Source organism: Columba livia, chromosome 23, assembly GCF_036013475.1.
Source record: "Columba livia isolate bColLiv1 breed racing homer chromosome 23, bColLiv1.pat.W.v2, whole genome shotgun sequence".
Classification (NCBI taxonomy): domain Eukaryota; kingdom Metazoa; phylum Chordata; class Aves; order Columbiformes; family Columbidae; genus Columba; species Columba livia.
The window spans coordinates 6,401,584-6,413,550 of record NC_088624.1 but is presented as its reverse complement, the minus strand read 5'-3'; positions in this window follow the sequence as shown (position 1 = coordinate 6,413,550).

Here is an 11,967-nt window from a genome sequence, read left to right as displayed (position 1 = left end):
GTGGTCTGGATGACCAGGTAGTGAGGTGACTGCAAACTGGCTGAAGGAAAGAAGCCACAGAGTCCTGGTCAATGGAGCAGAGTCCAGTTGAGGCCTGGATCTAGTGCAGTGCCTCAAGGGTCAGTGCTGGGGCCTGTACTGTTCAATGTATTCATCAATGACTTGGATGAGGGACTAGAGTGACTATCAGCAAGTTTGCTGGTGACACCAAGCTGGGAGGAGTGGTGACACTGGAAGCTGTGCTGCCATCCAGAGACCTGGACAGGCTGGAGAGTTGGGTGGGGAAAAATGTAATGAAATATAACAAGTATAACAAGAACAAGTGTAGAGTCTTGAATCTGGGCAGGAACAACCCCAGGTTCCAGTATAAGTTGAGGAATGATCCATTAGTGTAGGGGAGAGGGACCTGGGGATCCTGGTGGACAGCAGGGTGACCATGAGCCAGCACTGTGTCCTTGTGGCCAAGAGGGCCAATGGCATCCTGGGGTGGGTTACAAGCGGGGTGGTCAGTGGGTCGAGAGAGGTTCTCCTTCCTCTCTACTCTGCCCTGGTGAGACCCCACCTGGAACATTGTGTCCAGTTCTGGGCCCCTCAGTTCCAGCAGGACAGGGAACTGCTGCAGAGAGTCCAGCGTAGGGCAACCAAGATGCTGAAGGGAGTGGAGCATCTCCCGTGTGAGGAAAGGCTGAGGGAGCTGGGGCTCTTTAGTTTGGAGAAGAGGAGACTGAGGGGTGACCTTATTAACGTTTACAAATATACAGAGGGTGAGTGTCACGAGGATGGAGCCAGGCTCTTCTCAGTGACAACCAGTGATAGGACAAGGGGTAATGGGTTAAAGCTGGAACATAAGAGGTTCCACTTAAACTTGAGAAGAACCTTCTTCTCAGTGAGGGTAACAGAGCACTGGAACAGGCTGCCCAGGGAGGTTGTGGAGTCTCCTACTCTGGAGACATTCAAAACTCGCCTGGACACGTTCCTGTGTAGCCTCATCTAGATGTTCCTGCTCCAGCAGGGGGATTGGACTAGGTGATGTTTCGAGGTCCCTTCCAATCCCTAGCATTCGATGATTCTATGAAGTTCCTGCGCCACGACACAGATCACATTTATTACTCTTGGCTTTAGAGACCTGGAGAACCAAACCCAAACCGTTCCCATTGTGCCTTGAAGCAGCCTCTGCTCATGCGCAGTAGAGCAGATAAGTAGATAAATATTTGCAAGCAGCTTTATCTCCAGTCGCTGCCTGTTCATATAATTCTCATTCAACATTGCGCCATGCCTCCAACTGAAATGTACCAGCTGTAGGAAAGTCTAGCACATGATTAGCAATCCATTCTGAAAAAATTAATGAGTCAGACCCCGATACATCCTGAATTTGCATTTGTAGCAAATGTTGAAGGACATCCAGGGTTTGTCTCTGTTCAAGGGATAACTTCCCTCCCACGTTCCCAGTCGCTCACCTTTCCTTGGTGGTGGGTGCGCCCTGTCCTGGTTCCCGGTCCTTTTTCCTGGTTCGATTGGGCCTCGCTGCCAGAACGGCTGCTGCCTTTGCAGCCGCACTGGAAGTCCCTGTTCCAGGGCGCCATTTGTAGCGAATGAGGTACAGACTCTTTTAAGGTGCAATGAGAGACGTTTATTACAAATTCAGGCTTGCGTTTATACTCGCTATGATGCTTGCTCAAGCATTTGTTGATTAGCTAAGTTAGTCATTACATAAGTGATGTATTTTGTGTTCCCACCAAAGTTACTGCCATAAATGCCTTTTTTGTCTATCACAAGCTGTCCCTCTGTCCTTGATGCATCAATCCTGCATCAATCCCTCTGTCCTTGATGTATCACATAGCACACAGTCTTGTATTTTTCCACTAACGCTTGTTCTCATGCTGTTGGCTCTTGCAGTTTCTCACGTGCCCAGCCTTCGCGTACTGACACAGAAGAGGGATCACGAAAGAGGATTGGAGCGCACCTGTGAGTCAAGAGGGGACAAGGAGGAAGATGACAGTGGTGGACCTGCGAGTGAGGAGGGGACAAAAGAGGAGGAAGGTGATGGAGCTACGAGTCAAGAGTGAGGAGGAAGATGAGCAGCCTGAGCCAGCGAGGAGGAGAATGTCTCCTTAAGCACAGGGATCAACCTGTGATGAGTGCTGCCCCCTCCCACCCCTAGAAACCGTGCTCAGGGGCCCGGGTCTCCCTGTCCAAGGTGGTGTCCAACAGCCTGGGCCAAGTCTTCAGCGCTGACTGCTGGTAAAGTGGGAGCAGGGGCTGTTGGCTGGGTTTTGGGAGGTGGGGGTGGTGAGCAGGGGCCGGGCTCTTGGACTCGGGAGCGGTAAAGGGAGCAGGGTGGTCATCTCTTGAGAGGTGTCTGCTTGTCTGCCAGCAGGTAAAGGTAGGGGAAGAGGATCTCACCTGGGCAAGGGCCTGGCCAGCTCTTCACTCACAGTTGTCTGGATGCTGTTGTGTGCTGCTGTAAATGCCAGACGTGTAGGGCAGAGGGTGAAGCTGACTTTGCCTGGGCGGCACAACTGGCTGGGTGTGCAGAGCTGAGGAGAGCGGGCTGCTGCGGGTGACCCTAAAGCTGGAGAACCGGCCGGCAGCTCCAGACGCTCCTGCTGCCGGGCAGGGCCGTGCAGGCCAGTGATGGATAAAGAGGATTGGAGTGCACCCACCAGTCAAGAGGGATCAAGAACGAAGACGCTGGTGGTGGAACCGCAGGTCAGGAGAGCTCAAGGAAGGAGAAAGGTGATTGTGGCAGTATGGGTTTTTCTAGCTCACACACCAATGAAAACAGTTTGGATAATAAAAGAAATGTATGCCAAACCAATAATTAAAGGCAGAGAAGGTTTATATGGTATGTTTGCGGTAGACATGAAGGTATATTTATTCCTACAACAAAGGAGAATTCACAATGGTAATTAGCTGAGGATGTGAAGTTCCAGTTTGCATTGGCAACATACGCAGGGAACATATCAGTTTATTACCCTCAACATAAACTGTGGGCTGAAATTGGTGATTTACTGTTGTACGGCAGATGCTGCTGTCAGCAACGACCAGTAAGGGACAAGACTGTATTTACTGATGCCTCTGGTCGCTCACGTAAAGTTGTAATGACGTGGCTAAACTCAGATACCCAGTGCTGCAAACACAAGGTAGAAAAAGAGACCAAGGGTCAAACAAGTTCTTGAGATGACAGATGTTAGGATCGCTTTGAGGTGTTCTGTGACAAACCTTTGAATGTTGGAACTGACTCACATTATACAGCTGTCATACTTACCCTGCACCCGCAAACCCTGCACCCCCAAGCCCCTGTACCCCAAATTCTGCCCCCCACAAGTTTCACCCTAAACACCTGCACCCCAAAATCCTGTCCTACCCAACCCTTCACCGCAAACCCCTTCACCCCAAGATCCTGCTGCCCTAAACCCTGCACCCCCAAATCATCCCTCCAAACACTGTCTTCCCCAAAACCTGGCACCCCCAAACCCTGCACCCCAAATTCCTGCACCCAAAGATCCTACTGCCCTAAACCCCCAAATCCTGAATCCCTGGAACCTGCACCCCGAGACCCTGTAGCCCCAAAACCCTGCCCCCAGAACCTTGAATCCCCAAATCTTGAACAACCTAATCCTCTGCCCCCGTAACACTGCAGCCCCAAAACCTGCACCGCCAAGTCTTACACCCCCAAAAACATCCCCCCTCCAAACCCTACACTTCAAAACACTGCACCCCCAAACCCTGAACCCCCAAATCAGGCACCCCCAGTTCCTGCACCTCATACCCTACACCCCAAATCCGACCACCAAAACCTTGCAATCCTTAGTCCTGCCCCCCACACCCTGCACCCCCACACCGTGCACCCCAAAAACCTGAACCCTACAACCCTGTACCCAGAAACTCTACACCTCCAAATCCTGAACCCTTAAACCCTGCACCTCCAGATCCTTCCCTCAAACCCTGCACCCCAGTGTCCTGAACACCTGAAACCTGCACCTCAAAGCCCTGCACCCCATATGCTGACCCCCAGATGCAGTGGCAGAGCCCCCCGGGGGGATGGGGTCGTCGCCAGCCCGGCCAGGAGGTGAAGCCGGAGACCAAAGAGACAAAAGGAATCCTGTAAGAAGGTACCAGCCAATGAGCAATCGCCGACACGCGCGTGCAGAGCGCGTGGACAGTGCGTGCAGCCAATCACGGTACTGGATAGCGCGTGCTGTAACCAATCACGTTGTTGCACGGCGTGTGGACAGGGCAGCTTTTGGCCCAAAGCCAGCGTGGTGGGGCGGTCAAGGTGAACTCTGTGAACATCACTTGGTGTGTCCGGTTCCGTCTCTCGCATGGCAGCGACATTGAACGGCCGCAGTTTCCTGTGTTTTGGTGACCCAAACTCTCTCCAGTGCACAGGACGGTGATCCTCTGTGCAGCAACAAGGCCTGTTAGCACAGTGCAAGTTGGGCTACGTTAAAGCAGTAGAGCAGCACTGGTGATCCTCTGTGCAGCACGTCAAGATCCAGTCAAATAGGTGTCTGGAGGTAACTGGCATCATCTGGAAGAAATCCCGTTTCTGCCTCCGGAGCAGGAGGGGAAGCAGGTAGTGAACTCAGGGCAGGTGTTTGCATGGCTCCTGTCTACATCAGCCCTCAGATCACCTGTCTGGGGTAAGTGCTTTTCCAAGGAAAAACAATCAGCTGCTCAGAGCAAACGAGCACTTCAGCAACAGAGCAGCCTCAGCTGGGCTGGCTCTCGCTGTCCCCCTGGGGAGGATGTTCCTCCCCATCCCCCACGCTCCTCCCGTGGGGCCCTGACCCATTTCTCATGGCTGCCAGTGTCCAGCCCGGCCATGGCAGGGGCGGTGTGCCCAGGGAGGGTCCAGGCCGGCGGCTGAACCCACAGCCCCTGGGTCCCTCAGCTCGGCAGGCCAGGGATCCTCTCGCCCGGGCCCCCGCTGTCCCCATCAGCCCCAGCTCCCCCCTTGCACCTGCTGCCTCTGCCCCCATCACCCTGTGCTCTCCTCGGCTTCTCCCAGGTCCCTGGTGGGTGCAGGGGGTCCTGCCGTGGTGGTGACAGGGGGGAAAGCCCAGAGGGGTGGCAGGGCTGGAGCTGCCCCGGGCTGTCCCCTGTGCCTGCCCTGGCTGGGACTCCCGAGGGGCCGTGCCATGGTGGGACGGGGCGGTGAGGACCCTGTGGGTGGTGAGAAGTGGGGCAAGGTCCCAGGGCCTGTGGGGAGACCCCCCCCACTGCCATCCACACACAAAGACCCTGACCTGGGGCCCCTGGGCCTAAACAACGGGCTTGGGCTCAGCTGGGCCTGGGGCTAAAGATGACCCCATCAGCCCATCAGGGCCACCATGTCCTGGCCACCAGCCTCCTGCGGGCACCGGCGTCTGGGCCAGCACCACCGCTCCTGAGCCGGGAGCCCCAGGAGGTGACGGGGCCCCAGGGTTTGGCACTTGGGACTTTGAGGTGCGGGGAGGAAAACTAGCAGCTCTGTTTTCAGTTTAAATAACCAAAGTGTCTCGTGATGTCCAGAGCCGGTCTGGTCCAAAGGACTGAAAAAGCCTCTGAAAAGAACTGCAGCACGTTCCCAGGAGACGCCATTAGATGCCCCACGATGGCTTCCTTGGCCAATTGCGCTGTGTGAGAAGGCCCATCAGCAAACCCCCAGTTTTCCAGTCAAGATGTATTTCAGTCACATCCTGCAGCTCCTCACGTGCAGAACCATTGAGGGCTGAGAGGGAAACGAAGCCCCATCCAGCAGGAAGCCGGTGTTGCCAAGCGCTGAGCAATGGTGCCTGCTCGGGGCCAGGACACACCTCACAAGCCATGCGGCCCCACCCGCTTTGTGTGCCGGGGCCAGGACCCGGGGCTGAGGCCACGCTCGCCCAGCCCGGCCGGCTGCAGACGCTGTGTCCGCTCTGCGCGGTCAAGGGCGGCAGCAGCTGCTGGGAGGGAGCGACGCGCAGCCTCGGCGGCTGTTGGTGGCGGCGTGTGGTTGGCATGGCCGCAGCCAGGAGCCAGCAGGGCGTGGGCCGGGGGCCCGGGGTGCTCAGCCGCCCCTCGCCCCGCCGGGGCCTGATGCTGAAGGACGAGCGGCAGCAGCAGCTGGAGAGGGTGCGGGCTGAGCTGGAGGCCGAGCGACTCCGCGCCCGAGAGCCGCGCTGCCACTTCACCGCTGCACACCCGGGAGCTGAAGGAGGCGGCCGAGCGGGACCGGCGGCTCCTGGCCACACGGCTGCACTCCGCATGGGCGCAGCGGCAGGCGCGGGAGCTGCAGCGGCTGCGGGAGCTCATCCGGTGGCAGCGGGCGATGCAGATCCGCCAGCTGCTGCGCTCCAAGGAGGCCGAGCTGCGCCAGGTGCAGGGGACGCTGCAGCAGCAGCGCGGCAACGCCGTCCGTGAGGCACGGGACCTGCAGCGGCAGCTGGCCAAGGAGCTGGTGAGAGGAGCCGGGAGCAGCAGCCGGGCCCGCGCTGAGCTGCAGGACGTCCTCAGCAAGCTGCGCTGGGAGAGCCATGGCGAGCAGGCCGCCCGCATCCTCCGCCTGGAAGACCAACTGCTGCAGCAGAGGAGACTCTTCCTGAAGTACATCTCGGAGCGGTTCGAGGGTGAGCAGCCCGCTTCCTGCACCCAGGCCAGGGCCTGGCGCCGCCTGCACACCGGGGCCACCGGGCCCTGCTCTTTGGAGAGCCTCATGGCATCTTACTCCGGCCATGGAGAAGGGCAGCGGAAAACTGGCAAGACCTTCACAGAGGCTCGTCTGCGGGAGGAAGGGAACAGCGCGCAGGTTTGGCCAGAGACTGCGGGGCAAGACTCGGCGCTGCGCTGCGCTGCTTGGAGTCCCCGCCGCAAGGAAGGAGCGGCCGCGGGCGCTCGGCAGCACAGGTGGCTGTTGCGGCCGTAGAGCAGCAGCAGGACGGGCTGCCTGGGAGCACTTACGTCAGGCTGCTGGAGCAGAACGCCCACCTCCAGAGCGCCCTGAAGGACCTGAGCGGTGATGCAGTGTCCTTCAAGGGAACTGTCTGCTGGGGAAGGCAAGCTGTCCTCCAGTGCGGGAGGGTGCAGGTTCTGGGGATACAGGATTTGGTGGTTCAGGTTTTAGGGCAGTAGGATCTTTGGGTGCAGGATTTGTGGTTGCAGGGTTTGGGGGCCAGGATTTGGGGTGCAGTGTTTTGGGGTGCAGTGTTTGGGGAAGGAGGATATGGGGGTGCAGGCTTTAGGGCAGAAGGATCTTGGGCTGCAGGGGTTTGGGGTGGAGGGCTTGGTAGGGCAGGATTTGGGGGTGGAAAGTTCAGGTGGTAGGGGTTGGGGTTCAGGATTTGGGGGTGCAGGGCTCTGGGGTGCAGGGTTTGGGGCAGCAGGATCTGGAGGTGCAGAGTTTTGGGGTGCAGGGTGTTGAGTGCAGGATCTGGGATTCCAGGATTTATGGGTGCAGGGTGTTGGGGGTTTAGGGTAGGAGGATGTTGGGGTGCAAGGCTGAAGGGTTTGGTAGGGCAGGATTTGGGGGTGCAGGGCTTTAGGGTGAGGCTTTGGGGGTGCAGGTTTCATGTCTTTAGGAACTGGGGGGGCAGGGTTTTGTGGCGCAGTGTCGAGAGTTTAGATTGCGGGGTGACAATAAAACCCTGGCAGATGTATTGCTAACCTCCTCTACTCCCTCACTTCCCCCTTTTGTCCCTCCCTCTCCCCCTTCCCACTCAGCACAGGCGATCGGGAGGGAAAGAAGGACAGAGAGAAGAGAGTTGGAAAATTAACAATGTTTTACTAATGCTGCTAATAAGAATAGAGAAAATAATACAAAATATACAAAACCAATCTTGAAAATCCCAGCAGCTGCAGCACTGGCCCCCAAAGTCCTGGACTGGACTCTGCAGCCAACCGGAGCTGGATTCAGTCTGTCACTGGCCTCAGTTCGCAGGGACGACTAGCAAGGTCCTCTCCTAATTTCAGCCATAAGGAAAAGGGATGAAAAAGGGAAAGGGACAAGATCCTCGTGATCTCCCACTTTTATATGAAGTATTCATGTGAATGGGATGTTATACTCCGTTGGTCAGTTTCTTGGTCACCTCTTTCTCGTTGCCCCTCTCGCGAGATGTCCATCCGTGCTTATCAATAACTTCACATTCCATTGCTGTGTTTACCAAAACATGGATCTGGTTCTCCGGGAAAATGCAGCTGATATGAAGCTTTAGCTGACAGGCAAATTCACTGAAAGAGAAACTTGTTTTTTAACAAAACCAGGACATTCCACCCCTTATAATATGACTTAAACCTTATCTATGCAATCTATCAATACAATCTAATTAATCACTACTACTATATATATATATACACATATGTACATATATACACAGGAGTAATTCATCTTAATCAGTGGACCATCCTTTGACAAGTTCCTTAAGTTCATTTTGTCACAACACTCTCCCAGGGCAGGAAAAATGGCACAAGTGCATCTCATGACCACTGTTTGTGGGTTAAAGACATCGACTTGGAAGGAGCTGTCAGGCGCCACTCGAAGAAGCGAGCGCTGGTTTCATCATCACTGTCTTGATCTGAAAGACACTTATTAAACACTGTTAGTGCGGCAATTCACATCCTGCAGTTCAGTATTGAATATTTTCACCTAGAATCAAATCCCCTTGAGGCACACACCGAACTTCTCCATCCTTAAGCATCACCCACCAGGTGCTGCCAGGTCCCTGGGCAAAACCAATCCCCTGAAATGGGCTTGCTTTGCCTGAGGCAGGAGGAAGCCAGACTGCCTTTCCTGACATGTTTGTCATGTGCACTACAGGGACTTTATCTCCTTCCACAGTACGAAGAATTCCCGATTGAGCAGGCCCGGCTCGACTGGTTGATCCCCCAAGTGACCAACCAAGTGGCTTTTGCTAAATGTGAATCCCAGTGTTTAAAGGTTCCATCACCAAGTTTCTTTAGTGTAGTATTTAACAAACCGTTGTACCTTTCAGTTTTCCCAGAGGCTGGTGCATGACATGGAATATGATATACCCACTCAATACCGTGTTCTTTGCCCCAATTGTCTATAATACCGTTTTTGAAATGAGTACCATTGTCTGATTCAATTCTTTCTGGCGTACCCTGTCGCCAAAGGACTTGCTTTTCAAGGCCCAAGGTGGTATTTCGGGCTGTAGCATGAGGTACGGCATATGTTTCCAACCATCCAGTGATTGCTTCCACCGTTGTAAGTACATAACGCTTACCTTGACGTGTTTGTGGAAGTGTAATATAATCAATCTGCCAAGATTCTCCATACTTATACTTCAACCATCGCCCCCCATACCATACAGGCTTTAACCGTTTTGCTTGTTTGATTTTGGCGCAAGTTTCACATTCATGAATAACCTGTGAAATAGTGTCCATAGTTAAATCCACCCCTCGATCGTGAGCCCATTTATATGTTGCATCTCTACCTTGATGCCCTGAAGCATCACGGGCCCACCGAGCTAGGAACAGTTCACCTTTATGTTGCCAGTCCAAGTGCACCTCAGCTACTTTAATCTTAGCAGCTTGATCTGCTAGTTGGTTGTTTCGATGTTCCTCGGTGGCTCGACCTTTAGGCACATGAGCATCTACGTGCCGAACTTTCACAGGCAGGCTCTCTAGCCGAGCAGCAATGTCTTGCCACAGTGTGGCAGCCCAAATGGGTTTACCTCTGCGCTGCCAGTTGCTTTTCTTCCATTGCTGTAGCCACCCCCACAAGGCATTTGCTACCATCCATGAGTCAGTTTAGAGATAAAGTATTGGCCGCTTCTCTCGTTCAGCAATGTCCAAAGCCAGCTGGATGGCTTTCACTTCTGCAAATTGACTAGATTCACCTTGTCCTTCAGTGGCTTCTGAAACTTGTCGTGTGGGACTCCACACAGCAGCTTTCCACCTTCAGTGTTTTCCTACAAGACGACAGGATCCATCTGTGAACAGTGCATACTGCTTATCAGTCTCTGAAAGGGTATTATACGGTGGTGCTTCTTCAGCACGTGTTACCTCCTCCTCATCTGGAGACATCCCAAAGTCTTTGCTTTCTGGCCAGTCTGTAATCACTTCTAAGATCCCTGGGCGATTGGAATTTCCAGTTCGAGCTCGTTGTGTGATCAGTGCAATCCATTTACTCCACGTAACTTCGGTTGCATGATGTGGAGAGGGCACCGTCCCTTTGAACATGCAGCTCAGCACCGGCAGTCGAGGTGCCAGGAGGAGCTGTGCTTCAGTACCGATCACTGCTGAAGCAGCTCGAACTCCTTCGTATGCTGCTAGTATCTCTTTTTCAGTTGGAGTACAGTTGGCCTCAGATCCTTTGTATCCTCGACTCCAAAAACCTAACGGTCGACCTCGGGTTTCTCCTGGTGCTTTCTGAGGCTCCAGGTAAGTCCATTATCTCCGGCTGCGGTGTAGAGCACATTTTTAACACCTAGTCCAGTCCGAACTGGTCCAAGGGCCACAGCATGAGTTACCTCACACTTCATTTGTTCAAAGGCTTGTCGTTGTTCAGGGCCCCACTCAGACTGGCTCTATTTACGAGTCACTCAATAGAGAGGGCTCACATTGTGGCTGTAGTCAGGAATATGCATTCTCCAAAAACCTACAATGCCCAAGAAAGTGTGTGTCTCCTTTTTATTAGTAGGTGGAGACACTGCTGCAGTTTTGTTGATCACCAATTTGTTACATATTTCCAATCACTCACGGTTTAAGTGAACAAATCTTTTATTATATCCAATGGATTAACAGAAGCATAAGCAAAACAGTGCTGGGCGCATGGGGAGTCTGCGCTCTGCCAACAAGCACACCTGAGGTTTCTGATGAACCCCATTTATTGCCTCGGCCAGTCCTTCTTGCGCTCAGACCCCATGGCTGGTTGTCACCAGGGGTCTTCTCTCTTCCTCATTGGTGGTTGAAGAGTTCCTTCTTCCCCAGTGTCCCCCCTCACAACAGTTTGCCCAACGACCAACTGTAACAATCTTTCTAAATTAAACAGGTCCCATGCCTTATTTGGTGTCCTGGTTTTGTCAAAAAACAAGTTTCTCTTTCAGTGAATTTGCTTCATATCATCTGCATTTTCCTGGAGAACCAGATCCATGTTTTGGTAAACACAGCAATGGAATGCGAGGTTATTGATAAGCACGGATGGACATCTCGTGAGAGGGGCAACGAGAAAGAGGTGACCAAGAAACTGACCAACGGAGTATAACATCCCATTCACATTAATACTTCATATAAAAGTGGGAGATCACCAGGATCTCATCCCTTTTCCTTATGGCCGACATTAGGAGAGGACCTGGTGAGTCGTCCCTGCAGACTGTGGCCTAGTGACAGACTGAATCCAGCTCCGATTGGCTGCAGAGTCCAGTCCAGGACTTTGGGGGCCAGTTCTGCAGCTGCTGAGACATTCAAGATTGGTTTTGTAGATTTTGTATTATTTTCTCTATTCTTATTAGTAGCTTTAGTAAAACATTTTTAGTTTTCCAACTCTCTTCTCTCTGTCCTTCTTTCCCTCCCGATCGCCTGTGCTGAGTGGGAAGGGGGAGAGGGAGGGGCAAAAGGGGAAGGAGGAGGGAAGAGGGAGGTTAACAATACATTTGCCAATGTTTTATTGTCACCCCGTAATCTAAACGCTCGACTTTTGGTCAATAAGGGTTGTTTCTGCAGCTTAACAGAATTTTCCACTTAACCATCTTCCTGGCACGAATCATTATCATATTTCTCACAGAATGGAGTTGAATCCAGTGGTTGGCTGGTCATGATGCTGTTCCACAGGGCCCAGTATTGGGGCCAGTTCTGTTTAACATCTTTATCAATTATGTGGATGAGGGGTTGAGGGCACCCTCAATAAGTTTAGAGATGGCACCCAGTTGGGTGGAGTGTTGATCTGCTGGAGGGTGGGAAGGCTCTGCAGGCTGGATCGATGGGCTGAGGCCAGTTGTCTGAGATCCAACAAGATCAAGTGCCGGCTCCTGCCCTTGGGTCACAACA